Source organism: Macaca mulatta, chromosome 7 (genome assembly GCF_049350105.2).
Source record: "Macaca mulatta isolate MMU2019108-1 chromosome 7, T2T-MMU8v2.0, whole genome shotgun sequence".
Lineage (NCBI taxonomy): Eukaryota > Metazoa > Chordata > Mammalia > Primates > Cercopithecidae > Macaca > Macaca mulatta.
In genome coordinates, this window is record NC_133412.1 from 95,371,641 (window position 1) to 95,388,754 (window position 17,114).

General features: G+C 38.3%; 1 gene segment (V, D, J or C); it reads left to right on the forward strand.

Moving 5' to 3' along the window:
- LOC106999341 (T cell receptor delta constant-like) overlaps nt 1-17,114 on the forward strand; it is a 356,123-nt gene that overhangs the window by 188,543 nt on the left and 150,466 nt on the right.

A 17,114-nucleotide genomic window follows, 5' to 3' on the forward strand; every position in this document is an offset into this window, starting at 1 on the left:
TGTCAAATGGAGCAGTGAAGCAGGAGGGACGATTAATGGCCTCACTTGACACCAAAGCCCGTCTCAGCAGCCTGCATATCACAGCCGCCCTGCAAGACCTCTCTGCCACCTACTTCTGCGCCGTGGACACACAGTGCTCCCCCGACGCCGCTAGTCTGTACCCAAACCTGCAGCTGGTGGGCCCACTCCTGCTGCAGGAACTATGACTGTGAGGCTTCCTTCACTGTCTGCGCATTTCTTTCTGCAAGGAAAATTCTGAAATGGGTGAAAAAAGATGCTGTTTTATTTTCTTAACTGTGGAACATTTTTTAAAAGGAAAATGTATTCAAGCTGAGGGTAGAATCCTAAACATGTATTTCCTGAGACTATGAGGTCTCATCCTTTACTGCCTCACAGTCAGAATTTGTTAGTCTTCCATTACGGAATGATTGTACATGTAGTGCAACTGTCACAAATAATTCCTATGAAATAGGGAATTATTATTTGTTTTATATATGAATGTAACATATGGCATTTACCAATGAAAGAAAGAAAGAATAAATGTTTTATAAAAGAATGTCATATTTAGTCGGGCGTGGAAGCCAGCGCCTGTAGTCCCAGCTACTCGGGACGCTGAGGCAGGAGAATGGCGTGAACTCGGGAGGCGGAGCTCATAGTGAGTGGAGATTGCGCCACTGCACTCCAGCCTGGGTGACAGAGCGAGACTCCGCCTCAAAAAATAAATAAATAAATAAATAAATAAATAAATAATGTTCGCGGCCAGGCGCGGTGGCTCAAGCCTGTAATCCCAGCACTTTGGGAGGCCGAGACGGGCGGATCACGAGGTCAGGAGATCGAGACCATCCTGGCTAACACGATGAAACCCCGTCTTTACTAAAAAATACAAAAAAAAAAAAAAAAAATTAGCCGGGCGACGTGGCCGGCTCCTGTAGTCCCAGCTACTCGGGAGGCTGAGGCAAGAGAATGGCGGGAACCCGGGAGGCGGAGCTTGCGGTGAGCCGAGATCGCACCACTGCACTCCAGCCTGGGCGACAGAGCGAGACTCCATCTCAAAAAAAAAAAAAAAAAAAAAAAAAAAAAAAGTTCGATGTGAAGTTCCTTACCTAGCGTTTCCTGCTAAAATATTGACTACAGTAGTCAGATAATATCCATGTGATCTAAGTACCTGTTTATCTCAAAGTGTGGAGAATCTCTGGGAAATGTATCCTTTGGCTGGATTTACTCCAAAACTATCTGAGTGTCCTTGCCAATCAGAAGAACATCATATTTTTCCTATATTATTTGCCAGTTTCCTCTTCTCCTCCCTCCATTTTTTTTTGTAATTGTTTTGCTACACTGTAGAACTTATATTAAACTTTATTTCCCATTGCAGATTAGATTAGAATGAATTTCACTTCCAGGAAAATTGTCTTATAAGAAATCCCCAATTTGAATGTTATAAAAAATAACTGAAAATAACTTTTCCTGTCCCACTAAAGAGATAAACTAGTCAGTACCTTCAGATATCAATTGCATCACATTTTCACCCCAAAATTCTAGAAAAATAATAAACTTGATTCAGTCAGGCTTTTAAGCGACAATATTTCAGAAATTATCATTACAATGTAAAGGCTGACCTTAACATTTCAACATTTGGACCCTCCTAAGGAAAATCACCTTAAAACCATTTAAAAACTAAAAATACTTATATCTCTAAATTGCCCCTAGAGTCTTACAAGCAAATCAACTTCTGCAGCAATTTGTTGGCAGATTATGAAAAGTCAGCCACAGCAGTGTACAGACCGAAAGCTCCTGCTACCCCTCAGAGCCTCCAGCAGGGACTATAATAACTTCCACATTTAGATAAAATAAAATTTGGCATGAAAAACTGACTAGTTCCATCATCCTTTGAGTCAAGCAGAGGCTTCACTCTGACCGAGTAGGCTGAAAAAACTTTGACTTTGTATTTATAAATACTCATAACATATCTTAAATTTCAAGTTTCTTGACCTGTTACCAAAGCAAGTTTCCTTGTCAATGGCTGATTGTCAGGAAATTTTTATTTTGCATTGATGATCTTATTTGTTGTGTTGTTACATAATCAGACAACAGGATGTTACATCAGATTTTCTATAACCTTTCTGGAGCATTTAACAGCATGTCTTCACATACTCATTTTCATGCTGAAAACAGTTTCACAAGGAAACCATTCATGACAGGGAAAAAATATTGCTCAGTCCAATCTAATTAACTGAAGGAACAATATCCACTTAAGTCCCCAAATCTCTTCCTTCTTAGAGAGAACTCTTGGATTCTGAAGATGAACTTTTATATCTTCTTCAGATCAAGAATATAAACTAACCCTAAAACAAATGAATAGAACTGAGAATTTCATTAATTTGATCTTTAGAACATAAAAACTAAGTTCTTTCCACTTTGCCTTCCCAATTTTCCTGACTCCTTCCCAACTTATGAGTATATAGATTTTTTGCTTTCTTTTCTTAGAATCACTTACTGTCACTGAAAATATATCATTAAACCTTATTCTTGAAGAAACAATACATACATTCAAAATTGAACCAGCTGATTTTAAGGGTGTGATGGTGTAGTAAGAAAATATTATCAAAGGTGACGATCTCCAACATATTAGAGCGTGCTAAACCAAATACGTTGTTCCCCGAGTTGGACCTTTAGGAATGTTTCTGGTGACTCTAAGCTTCCGGCACTTGCTGTCCATGACCAGAGCTTCTACTAACAAGAAGTTCCATAAAATACTTGGACCCATCATAATCAGATACACCAGTTGCCAAGTCCACTTACCACAGAGATTAGAAAAGGAGACATTTTTCTGAATTGTGCTATTTATGTCCCAGAAAAGGCATTTGAGACGAATAATTCTCCTTTGAGTATTTCTTTCACCCTGTCTCATACGTTTTGCTGTGAACTAGTCTCTTTTTCACTGCTTTTAATACAGTTGGTTATTTTTTCTTTTAATAGTGTGTCTGCTTCAAGGCTTATCTATAAGTTGTTTCTTAATATCAAAAGAATTAACATTTTTTATTTTTACTAAATTATGATCAGAGAATGCACCTCTATGAGCTGTACTTTTTTAAAACTTTCATTAAGATTTACTTGAAGCCCAAGTACATAATCATAATAATTATATTCGAAAGCTATGAATTTATATATGTATGTGTGTCTATATATTCAACTTTTTTGATCATATCATTAAATCTTTCTATGTCCTTGTTTTTGTTTTCTAAAATCTGTCACATTCTGAAAAAGACTATTGAAATCTTTCACTTATTTTGTCAAGTTTTGCAAATTGCTTTTGCTTTATTTATCTAGCTGCAATGTTTTTGGTGTATATGGTTTATGACTTACATCTCTTCAGATAGTCTTTTTAGCATTAGTAATGTCCAAGAAATTATTCATTTCTTCTAGATTTTCATCATTATATAAAGTCCTTCATCCTGTGTGTTACAGTCTGATATTTTTTCCTCAATATCCATTCTGCTTTCTTCCCCTCTTTTACTCTGCCCCAGAATAAAATCTGTGTTGCCCAGATCTCCTTACAGCTAAGTATTTGCATGAACTAAGTTCTGTTCAATGAAATCTAAGTGTACATGTCAGATGCACCTTCTAGGAATTTCTCTAAGACTCAGCATGCACGCTCTTCCATCTTTCCCAGCTACCTTGCCTCCCATCTCCTTTCCTGCTGGACTTGTTGATCCTCTGAGATTCAAGCACATCCTTCACTTAGTCTATGCACTATATACCTTCCTCAATGAGGTCCCTGTGGCAGGGACATGGTTCTCATTTTCCAGCTACTTTCCATGAGCTCCCTCAAGCCAGCAAATATTTTTAGAAGATATTTTTAGAAGACAACATTTTAAAAGACCATAGTGTCCTTTCTACTCTACTGTGTCTGCAATATGTTGCAATAGAACATTTCACAAAGCTAGATCTTCTCAGAGCTCCGGATGGGAAGCAGGCAAAAGCTCTTTTTGCAGTGGACAGTCAACCTATCTTGTGGTTTCTACCATCTGCCTTACTAGCTCAGGGTTTTAGACAGGATTTGTGACTTTTAAAAACTGCCTTGAAACCTCAGGCTCTGCTCGACATATAAATTCTCAAAAAGAAAAATTACCAAGTACCTGGCTCTTGCAACTCAAAATAATGCCTTATTTCAGGATACCTTTTCCTCCTAAGACTTTTTAAGTCCATTTTGAATACAAAATCAATAATTTGACCCTTTGATCTCACTGGATCCTTTCACAATCTCACTTTACTGGACCAATAAGATTCATCCTCAAAATTTATGGCAAGAGATTTAAAAGGGAAAAAAAATGGATTTCAAAGAAGGAAACTATCATATTTGAAACTGTTAGTCCACTCCATTTAGATTCAGAGATTCTAATAATGTAATAGTGTGAACACCAGATTTGGTATCAAAAAGAATTCCTGAGTATTCAAACTCTTCTATTATGAGCTCTATACCCTTAGGGAAGTTTCATAATGTATTTAAGTCTACTTTTCTCATAAAAAATATGGAAAAATTAATAACCACTTTCTAAAGTTTATATGACATTTAAAATGAGATGGTGTATATGTAAAGTAAACAGCACACATACTGGATCTTCTAGAACAGTGTTTACTAGAGAAAATTCATAAAGACAAGAGAAAGAGCAGGTGTGTGGTTTCCCCAGGGGCAGCACGCACCCTACATTCTGAAACAGCACACAGCAATGTAGCATGGCCAATGTGAGACCCTAAGAAAGAGAACCCAGTCTTGAGCCATGGAACTTTAAGGCTGCATTACTGGGGAAGCACTAGGCCTTACTGTAGTATGTGGGCTGGGCTCCAAACTATATGATTATAGCAAAATCAAGGAAATCTGCAGCCTCCAGTCCTGATCTGCCACCTCAGCTGTCTTACAAAATTTACTGCCTGAAGCTGTAGTCTGGGTCTCTATTAGGAGAGCCAGTTCCTTCTCTGGAAGGTCACCCTGCAGGGAATCCATTACCCTTACCTCTCAGTGTGTGAAATTCACTAGCACAGAGCCTGGCATGTAGTTGGTATAAATGTCGAATGAATGCGTGCAGCCATGGAGGACAACGTCTTCAGTCCCTTTGTAATGCAGAAAGTGTGCTTGTTCTCAGATCAAATAATTAACTTATTCAACAAGTGTTTGTGGGTATCTACTAGGTACCAGGCTCTCTTCTAGATACTTGAGCTATCTGCTTTTAAAAAATGCACAAAGATAATCAGATTTTATAGAAAATACATTCTAGTAAGCATTAACCATAATAAGTAAATTACTATATGGTTTATGACTTATATCTCTTCAGAGAGTCTCTTTAGCATTAATATATTCTGCATTAAAATATATAAGAAGATAAGTCTATGGAGACAAGAATCAGAGCAAGTTAGGAGATAGGGAATTCTGGAGGGGGCCACAGAAGGGTGGTTCCCTTGTAATTTTAGGTAAAGTGTCAGAGCAGGCTCACTGGAAGGATAACATTTGAGCAAAATTGAAGATGAGAGAGTGAATCTTGCATATATTTGGGTCAAGTTTTCCAAGCAGAGTCCAGTCCTAAATTAGGAAATGCCTAACATGTTCTAGAACTAGGTGGAATGAGAAGCCATAGGAAGACTTTGAGAAAGGAGTGATATAATCTGACTTCCATGTAAAAGTCTCACTCTGGCTGCTGTGCTGAGAATAGACTGCAGGTCGTCAAGATGAAAGTGAGGAAGATTGTTGTATTAACATCAGAACCGAAGATATCTGGTGTTACTCTGAGCACAGAGGCTTCTTCCACCAGAAAAGCTCCTTGAAGAGCAGCTATTGTTACTGCTCCTGCTGATGGAAAAGGGGCTAAAGACATATCTGATAGCCTTTCTGTAGATCTGTTGACTGCAGGTGACCTGTGAGTTTAGGGGCAAATGACAGGAAGGAGTCTTAATTTCAGACACAAGAAGGTCTGTTGTGAAAGCATCTTCCAGAAGGCAATATTTGTGCTTTCTTCTGTTGTGTAATACTCCCTACTCAAATCTAGGCATTTTAAGGACCTTAGAAAATTGTGCTATGGTGATAAAGGTAATGGAAGTCGGAGCAGAGGGAAAATAAAAATCCACATGCCTCTGTGAAAGCCTATGTAATAAAGATCTCTGCTGTCTCATCGATCTGAACAGGGTGGAATAATCAAAAAATGGACAAGAACGCTCAGTCCCTGAGCTACCAGGAGACATAGGCCTTTAGCGGGACTGCCTATGTAATTTACGGGACCCAGTACAAAATGAAAATGCAAAACTTCCTAAGAATTTGAAGACTGCAACAGCGGAGCATTAAAACATGAGTTCTATGAGACTGTACAGGTTTCATACTGAAGCTGGCCCTGATCATTAGTTTGGAATGCCATCACTCAAACAAATTATTCAGATATCGATGTTACAGGCAGGAGTATGGGAAAGACCTTACATTAATTTGATAACAATTCAACCTAGTGGCATACAGAGTGAGGGCAAATTAACTGAGTAGCTTAGTGTAGAAAAGAAGCACCTCACCTCCTCAAATTACCTCTGAGATGGTGAGATGTCCTGTTCTTTCGACATCTACATATTTATTATAAACTCTTCACCTAGGACCATAGCAGTGGCAGAGATCCAGATGCTTGGAGGGATCTATTTGCACAGGAAAAACTATGCATAAAGATGTTAATAGTCAAACCAAATAAGGGGTTGAGTTGTACCGTGAGCTTTTTTTACAACTTCAAAGTGGGAAACATTTATTGCCCTTACTCATGGAGCTGTCTAGAGAGTAACTTTGTACTCTCCTGAACATTTCAGAGTTCTACCCTCATTAGAGAAACTGTACTATTACTATTTTATTTTGAAAATATTTTTTAAAATGGGGGTCTCACTGTGTTGTTCAGGCTGACCTCAAACTCTTGAGCTCCAGCTGTCCTCCTGCCTCAGCCTCCAGAGCTGGGACTCCAGGTATGCACCACCCCACCCAGCCACTGCGTCACTATTAAAAATCATTTAGCATAGCCAGGCTGAGTGCGGTGGCTCATGCCTATAATCCCAGCACTTTGGGAGGCCAAGGTGGGTGGATCACCTGAGGTCAGGAGTTCAAGACCAGCCTGACCAATATGGTGAAACCCCGTCTCTACTAAAAAAAAAATTAGCCTGGCATGGTGGCACCCACCTGAAATCCCAGCTACTCAGGAGGCTAGGGCAGGAGAATTGCTTGAACCCAGGAGGCGGAGGTTGCAGTGAGCCTAGATCACACCACTGCACTCTAGTCTGGGCAACAGAGTGAGACTCCGTCTTAGAAGAAAAAAAAATCATTTAGCATAGCCAATCTGGGGCTTTCTGCTGAGATCCTTTGTTGACTTCTCTTCTAAGGCAAAGAGCAGGGATATAAGGAAGTAACACTTCAAAAGATGGATGTTCTAGTTGAATTCCTAGGCTCTGAAATCAAATACTTAATTCACTTATTGACTGATTAATTTATCCAACAAATATTAAACTTGACAGACCCTTATACTGTCTGGAGTCTGGTAAATAACTATTGAATAAGCTGTAAACAGACAGTCAAGTCCTGTGGACTCAGAGAATAAAGAGGCAGATCAGATATTGAATCCTGGCTTCACCACTTTTGAGCAGTGTGACCTGGAGCAATTTGTTTATCCTCTCTGATCATCAATTTCCTCATCTATAAAATGGGAACAATAATATTAACGCCTACTTTTCACAGTCATGTGGATTAATGTACGCAAAGCCTCTGGTTCATCACTCAGCACTCAGTAAATATTAGCTATCATCGTCATCATCACTAATTTCTATTGATTTAACTAGACACCGAAAGGGCAGCATGTGTCTCACAAGTCAGAGCTTCCCTCTTCTAACCACTAATTCAAAAAGAATTCTAAGTAATACTTAGAGTTCACTCCTTAGCCCAAAACAGGATGGCATTGTGTTGTGCTTTGTTTTCTTTCTTCCTCCAGTGCAGAAACACTTGTGTGTTTTGGCTCATTAAAGATTTAAAAGATTCCTACACGTAGTCATGCCAAGTACTTGTATATACCTCTAAGAACCCAGTAGGTCTAGTGATCCTAGAGTCTCACATCTGAAAGAGGAACCAGTACTAAAAGACAAACTTCCCAAAATCTAAAGAAGGGAAGTGCAATCAATGGTATGAGGTAGAAGCCTCAGTCCTGGGAGAGACAGCCTATGCAAGCCAGGAGAGATCATGGGTTCTCCACAGTCGCCAGCACTGGAACAGCCATGATCAGTGCCTCCACTTCAATGCTTGCGAGATTGTTACTCTCTGGTGAGCAAAACGACAGTTTAAAATTTTGACTGTTTTATAATTTCTCTTATTTCTCATTTTATTACTTAGAGTCAATGTCGTTTCCATTCATTCTAATGAAAACCTTGGCTTTCCAGGAAGAACCACTAGAGACTCAGTGACCTAGACACAGGGATATGTGACCCTTTCTTCAGGGGCACACCTGACATTGAACTGTACATACAAAATGGGTAGGTACCTGCCTCTTGTTGTATGTCAAATATCCCAAGGAGATATCAAAATGCCTTGTCTCTGAGGCATCATGATAAATGAAAAGGAAGATTACAAAGATTTCAGGCCCATTAGGTTAAGATTAAAACCTCTTTCCACTTGCAGAAAACCTCTATCCAAGCACTAGGCGAAGCACATGAGACTGCATCTTTGAAATGGTGAAAGGAAAGATTTGTCAAAACCTTGCCCATATCTGTCCTCTAATTATAGCTCACTGATCAAAACTATAAGCTTAGTAATGTAATGAAGGAAAGTTCTTTGACGTCAGTTATTTAAAATATGTACAATGTGATTTTCTGATAATACCTTTGTATTTAAAATGTAAATTACCCTTAAAATTAAAATAAATCAATAACTGTTTTAGTCCATTTTGTGCTGCTATAATAGAATACTTGAGAATGTGTAATTTATGAAGAACAGAGACTTATTTCTTACAGTTTTGGAAGATGGGAAATCAAAGATCCTGGGGCCTGCATCTGGGGAGGGCCTTCTTGCTGCACCATACTATGGCCAAAGGCAGAGGGCAAGAGAGTGCGTGCAAGGAGACACAGGTAAAGTGCCAAACTCATTCTTTTATCAGGAACCCACTCCCAAGGTATCTAACCCACTCCCGTGATAATGTCACTAATCTATTCATGAGGACAGAGCTCTCATGAGCTTTTAAAGGTCCCGCCTCTCAACACTGTTGCATTGGGGATTAAATTTCCAACATGTGAACTTTGGGGGACACATTCAAACCATAACAATAATAAAACATTAATATTCCTGGGGAAAATGAACAGTTCACAAAAAGTAGCACAAATGGACACTTTATAAAGAGGTATACAAATTCTTTAGTCATCAAAGAAACATAAAAAACAATGTGATTCATTTTTTCCAGCTATCAAAATAGTGGTTACTCACACACACACACACACACACACACACACACATATCATGAAATTTTTTTTTTCTGTTACTCCAAGAACCTCCTCTGGCACCATGAGTCTTGAGCCATTTATTATATAACCAGAAATAAAGACTGCAAATACTCAGCTGTAAGCCAAGCCACTTCTAGTCTAAGTGCAAGATTGAATATTTGAAGTGAAATATTTCCATTTCTGAGAAACCAGATAAAATTATGCCAGGACTGAGGAAGAAAAAAAGAGAAAAAAACAAACAGTCAAAAAAAAAAAAAAAAAACAAAAGCTAAGTAGACTTTGCAAAATGACTTCCATTGAATTGCACCATCATTATCAAATAGATCTTCAAGACCAGACAAAAAAGGAATAAGTGTCCCCTCAGCACTACCCTTTTCTAGAAGAGACAACCAAAAATATCTTGATTCACTACCGTTTTCAGTAAAAAATTTTGCAAATGTGAAAAATGGTAATAACAGGACCAATCAAACAACAGACAGTCCTGAGAGGTTACTGCTCTTTTACTGTAATGCTAAACTTTGAAATGTGAATGCTAAGTCTTTGTTAACACAATTATAATAATAATTACATTTTAGATAGAATTTCATATTTATTCTTGTATTTTTGAAGTTAATTCTATTTTTCGATATTCAGATTCAGCTTTAGCTTCGCCCAGATATTGACTTTAACACCTCACCATTGGGCATTTGGTCACAATGTGTGTTCAATGCACCATGTTTTAAGGAAATAATTAGATGTATGAAGAGGGTTTATGTAAACATAGATTTATCACAATATTGTTTATAAAAACTGAAAATATTAAAACAACTGTCTAAAATACTGACATGTTGTGATGTCTAAGTTCTAGTGACAATTATTCTCCCTTAGAATAAGTGTTGTAGAGATAACAGACTTAGTAGCGTGGTGAGTCCCCTTTGCACAAAAAGACCACCTCACACCCAACATGACTCTTAAGAATGAGGACAGTAGTGAGGACACAGAGCAGAACATTGAGAGGCAGATAATGTCTCATAACCTTTCATTAATTTGTCACGTGGGGGTGCTATTCATCAATGAAATCATAATTTATGCATGAATTCTGAGTACAACTGTGAATCATTTTGTATCCTCACTTCAACAGTGATGCCGTCTGGTAGGCCAGAGACACTAACAATGAACTTCTCTCTGGACTTTCCAATTCTAATCTTAATGTTTGGTAAGTACATTTTATTAAAATTGTTTTATTATTTCAAAATTATAAAAACCTTCACCAAAAGATACAGCTCTGGCTAAACCCATATAACCAGTACTTTTTCCCCCCTACAGGAGAAACCGGCAGCAATTCAGTCAAACAGACAGGCCAAATAACCATCTTGGAGGGAGCATCTGTGACTATGAACTGCACATACACATCCGCGGGGTACCCTACCCTTTTCTGGTAAGTCCAATACCCCAACAAACCTCTGCAGCTTCTTCAGAGACAGACGATGGAAAACAGCAAAAACTTTGGAGTCGGAAATATTAAAGACAAAAACTCCCCCATTGTGAAATACTCGGTGCAGGTATCAGACTCAGCCGTGTACTGCTGTCTTCTGAGAGACACTGTGCTAAAAGCACAGGGGAACTATACAAAAACCTCAGTGGCCCAGAGGAAGTATGTAGTGAGGCTGGAAAACCCAGGTTGTAGAGCCTTGTTCTCTGTCTCACAGACAGTCCTGTTAAGACATTATTAGAAGATAAAGAAAATCAAAATCAGATGTAATTGCCTCTAATTCCAGGGCATAAGGGGTTTCTTTGACAGAAAATGGGGTCAGGGAAGAGGGTCTCAGATAATATCCTTGCTCTCAATTAGGTCAGTTCTCTCTTGTCCTTCAGGCTTTCTTGCATGATGTGTAGGAATTAGAATATAATGACTTGGATGTCAGTCCTGGCTCTACTACTTATTAGCTATGCAAATTTGGCCAAGTTAATTGATGTCTCAGAGCTTTAGTTTTTTTCATCTGTGAAGTAGAAATAAAAATAATCACACAAATTTAAGATGGAGATAAAGTGGAAAAAAGGTAGATTTGAAGGGGCAGATTATTACTCAAAGCATTACTGGAACTTGCAAGGCCCACCATAGCAGTTCTGCTCTCTCATGGCAATCTGTCTGCCTAGTGCTGACCATCCTAATAGGGCTTGGCATGCCCACTGCTTTGTCATACCACACCACACCCCATGCCCAGCCCCAGGCCATTATGATCAACATATCGTCTTTTCTCTCACAGGCTCCTACTCACACCACACACAAAAATTAACTCAAAGTGGGTCATAGACCTACATGTAAAAACTAAAATTGTAAAACTCTTAGAAGAAAACACAGGAGTAAATTTTCATGATCCTGGGTTAAGCAATGATTTCTTAGATGCAACACCAAAAGCACAAGCAATAAAATAGAACATTGATAAGTTGGACTTCAACAAAATTAAACTTGTTTATGCTTCAAAGGACACCATCAAGAAAATGAAATGATAACCCACAGAATGGGAGAAAACATTTGCAAATCATATGTACTATGGACCTGATGATAAGGGACTTATATTTAGAATATATAAGGAACTTTTACAACTCAATAATAGAAATATAACTCAAGCAGTGAGCAAAAGATTTAAATAGACATTTCTTCAACAAAGATACAAGAATGTCTAATACGCATATGAAAAGGTACTCATTATTAGTCATTAGACAAATGCAAATCAAAATCACAAGATACTGCTTTGCACTGAGTAAAAGGCTATGACTTTTTTTTTTTTGAGACGGAGTGTTGCTCTGTTGCCCACCCTGGAGTGCAGTGGCTGGATCTCAGCTCACTGCAAGCTCCGCCTCCCAGGTTTACGCCATTCTCCTGCCTCAGTCTCCCGTGTAGCTGGGACTACAGGCGCCCACCACCTCGCCCAGCTAGTTTGTTTTTTTTTTGTTTGTTTGCTTTTGTATTTTTTAGTAGAGACGGGGTTTCACTGTGTTAGCCAGGATGGTCTTGATCTCCTGACCTCATGATCCGCCCGTCTTGGCCTCCCAAAGTGCTGGGATTATAGGCTTGAGCCACTGCACCCGGCCAAGGCTATGACTTTTTATAAAGGACAATAACAAGTCTTATCAAGGATGTGAGAAATTAGAACCCTCATACATTGCTGGTGGGGACGTAAAATGATGCTATCACTTTGGCAAACAGTTTGGCAGCACCTCAAAATGTGAAACATAGAATTACCATATGACCCAGCAATTCCAGCCCTATGTATCTACCCACAATACATATGTCCACACAAAAACCTGTGCATGAATGTTCATAACAGCATTGTTTATGGTAGCCAAAAGGGTAAGTAATCCAAATGGATAAACCAGATATGGTATCTCTATACAATGGAATATTATTCAGCCATAAAAAGGATTAAAGTACTAACACCTACTACAACATGATGAATCTTGAAAACATTATGCTAAGTGGAAAAATCCAGATACAAAATGTCCATATTGTATATTTCATTTATATGAAATTCCAAGAATAGGCAAATCCAAAGTCAGAAAGCAGGTAGGTGGCTGCCAGAGCTGGAAGAAGTGGGGAGTGGGGAGGAACTACTTAAGAGATGTGTGGGGTTTCTTTTTTTTTTTTTTTTTTTAAATTTATTTATTATTATTATACTTTAAGTTGTAGGGTACATGTGCATAACGTGCAGGTTTGTTACATATGTATACTTGTGCCATGTTGGTGTGCTGCACCCATCAACTCGTCATTTACATCAGGTATAACTCCCAATGCAATCCCTCCCCCCTCCCCCCTCCCCATGATAGGCCCCGGTGTGTGATGTTCCCCTTCCTGAGTCCAAGTGATCTCATTGTTCAGTTCCCACCTATGAGTGAGAACATGCGGTGTTTGGTTTTCTGTTCTTGCTATAGTTTGCTCAGAGTGGGGTTTCTTTTGGGGAAAATATTCTGAACTAGATAGTGGTGTTGCACAACATTGTGAATATACTAAAAGCTACCGCATTATATACTCTAAAGTGATATGTGCTTACCTCAATAAAAAAGAAGACAACCAAATAATCTAGATGTGATTATTAATGGAACAAGAAGCTCTAAAAAAATTAAATTCTTACTATTCCATTGCAAACAATTCCAATAAGTATATGAAATATGGAGCCACCTGATAAAACCTATAGCAGTACGGGAAGGTATACTAACTCAGATTTTAACTAAAATTTATAAAAATGTTGACTGACACAAAGACAAAGGAGAATAGCAAAGATGGCATGAACCTTTAAGGAAATCATTAAAAAGTGGAAACTTTTTAATGAAAAAAGTTAAAGATTAAAGAAAATGTGAAGTGGAACATAAAAAGCATTTTAGAACAGTTTGGAGAAATGAAGATGGTAGGGTGGGGAGGAAGCTTAATTTACATATCAAGGAAAACAGAATAATTTGGCAGAGAATAAAGAAGAGGTAGAGCACTTCGACTCCTGGTTTCATCCTCTATTCTTCATGAAATATAATAATTTTGGGTTGGGAGCAGTGGCTCATGCCTGTAATCCCAGCACTTGAGAGGTTGAGGCAGGCGGATCACCTGAGGTCAGGAGTTCAAGACCAGCCTGGCCAATGTGGCAAAAAAACCCATCTCTACTAAAAATACACAAATTAGCTGGGGGCAGCAGTGGACACCTGTAATCCCAGCTACTCTGGAGGCTGAGGCAGGAGAATTGCTTGAATCTGGGAGGCGGAAGTTGCAGTGAGCCAAGATCATGCCATTGCACTCCAGCCTGGGCAACAAGAGCAAAACTCCATCTCAAAAAAAAATAAGAAAAAAAAAGTATAATTTTCAAACTGGAGATGAAGAAATGAAAAATTATGACAGATGAAAAGATACTAAAAGAGAACTTAGATGCTTTCAAAATAATCAAGTCTTCTGGGTCATTTAAACTAATCCCCAACATACGAAAAGAGTTTGCAGACATGGTTGGCAAGGCGTTGGGTGAATTTTTTGAAAACCTATGGGGAATGAAGGAAATCCCCAACACATGAACACAGAAATAGTGGATTGATACCCAGCAAAATTCTAGAGCAGATTATTAACAGATAATATGTGGGCTCTTAGAAAATAATGCAGTGATCAGTACCAAGCCAGAATGAGCTCACTAAAGACATTTTTAAAACAAGCCTGCTAAATTCAAAGGACTTCCATGGACTTTAAATGTGTCAAATATTTGCAAGACATATAACAATTTGGTTTTCACTCTATCAATGGGAAAAATATATATATATTGTCATTTGTTGAGTGTTGTGTTTGCCACAGGCCCTATTGTACTATAGATGTAATAAGAACTAACATTTATTTATCAAGGGCTTAATGTGCATGAAGTGTTGTTCTAAGTGCTTTGCATACATTAATTCATTTAATCTTCACTACAACCTCATGAAGTAGGTGCAATCTTTATTAAAGATAAGGAAACTATCTTTAATACAGAAGAATTAACTAACTTGCCCAAGAACACAGAGTTAGTAAGGGAAGACCTGGCATACAAATACAGGTTGACAAGCCCAAAGCCTTCATTCTTAAATTCTATACTTTGTTAACTCCCAATGTTATCTGTAATTCCCACCACAAAACTACAAGTTTTGTATTGTTATCCCCATTTTATGAATAAGGAGGCTGAGGATTGGAGTACTGAATAGAAAAATCCAGTAGAATCTAGTAAGTAGTAAGACTAAGGCTCAAACCCTAAGTTCATTTGAATCTAGACCGTATCCTCTATTCACTTCGCCATTCTACATAATGCTAGACTTGGTGAATCCTCAGCTGAAAGAATGGCCGTATATAAATATACAATTTAGAAAAATGTCCCTATTGTTACACCTCATGTTTTATCCTTCACTCTGACCTGTTCACATTGATCTTATGTAAATTCACACAAGGTATGCCCATGCCCATTAAATGGACAAATAGCAAATTTTGAGATTGGTATATGATGATGATGACCTAATGATGTCCAGCTAATATGTTTATTTACAGCATACATTAAAGATTGAAAATCATCTGAACAAACTGGAAAGATAAACTGAAACTGCCAACATAGAATTTAATGGAGATAACTATATATTTATACGGTAGTTTTATAAAATGAGTTGTAATGTCTGGAAGAAGGAATCCTAAATTTTTAGTATTTGTTGTTTAATGCACTCAAAGTAATTAAGGAAAAGATTTTCGGAAAGGATATTAGAAAGTCTCATAAAATCAATTTGTGAAAAATACAGCTAGGGCTCACAGAAAGAAGAAAATCACCAATTGGCTTTCTGAATCTTTCTGAATCTACTTTTCTCTGAATGTATAATCTGTTCTCCTCCTGGGAAATCAGATTCCGACGTAAACCTGTCATATTCTACTCCACAACAACTTCAGTTTGAACATACCCAGCTCTGTTTGCTAAGAGATGAGTCTGCTTTGAATCCCACAGGGCTTTAAAGCTCTAGTTACACTAACTGCTGTTTCTGTACCTCTAGTTCAAATTAATGAGCATAGTATCTACCCAGATCCAACAAGCTATTGCCAGAAAAAGGAGGTTACTTGGTACAAGCATGACCTCTATGTCATCTCTTTAGAAAGGAATCCCCAAAGTGGAAAAGGACTACAAGCTCGAAATAATTCACCAATGTGATAAAACAACTGAAATTATCATAGATAACAATAAAATGAGTGGAAACCAGATGAGTACAGTAATAACCTGACAGGGCAACAATATTTGAATCACATTTGAAGAGACATGAACAAACTGTAGCAAGTCTAAAAAAAAGATAAAACTAATAAAGTAGTCTGAAATAATACCATGTGCAGAAAGAAACAAGGATGTCACATAAAGAAACCAGAGATATTTATAAGGACCCCTTTACAAAAAAGAACAGATCTGGCCTTCAGTTTTCAAAAGATATAGTGTGAAATGCGGCTACTCTACTTGATCTATCATAGCTGGCTGAAGTCAAACAATCATCAGGTTTCTGTTCCCCCACATTACCCCCACCTTACTTCTAGGACTCCTAGTAGGAGGATGCTAAGTTTGGTTCTCTATCTGTATTGTGGGTGAGAGGGCTGTTTGTTTGTTTGTTTGTTTGTTTGTTTGTTTGTTTTAGAGACAGGGTCTTGCTCTGTTGCCTAGACTGGAGTGGAGTAACATGATCATATCTCACTGTATCCCCAAACTCCTGGGCTCAAGTATTTGACCTGCATAATAAATGTCTACGCCTCATGCCACTAGGTGGCAATGTGGGTGTTACATTTAAAAGATCAGGGATGGTTCACTTTGCAGGTAAAACTGTAAATGTTCTTAAGTGTGCATTTCTGCTGCTTCTGATGGACTAAGAATCCCCTTGGATTTCTAAAGTAAATGTAGAGACGTTTTAAAAATAGAAGACTCCTTTGTCCAACTAACATATATTCCAAAATCCTCCAACAGAGACCTGTGTGAGCTTCAGCTGCCATAATCATGGTGAAGATCCGGCAATTTTTGTTGGCTATTTTGTGGCTTCAGCTAAGCTGTAAGTTGGGGAGTTTCAGGACATGAGATATTTTACAAAATTCTGGGGAGGGGAAAGAAGGGATTCCAAGTGGCTAATCTGGAGTGCCCTCC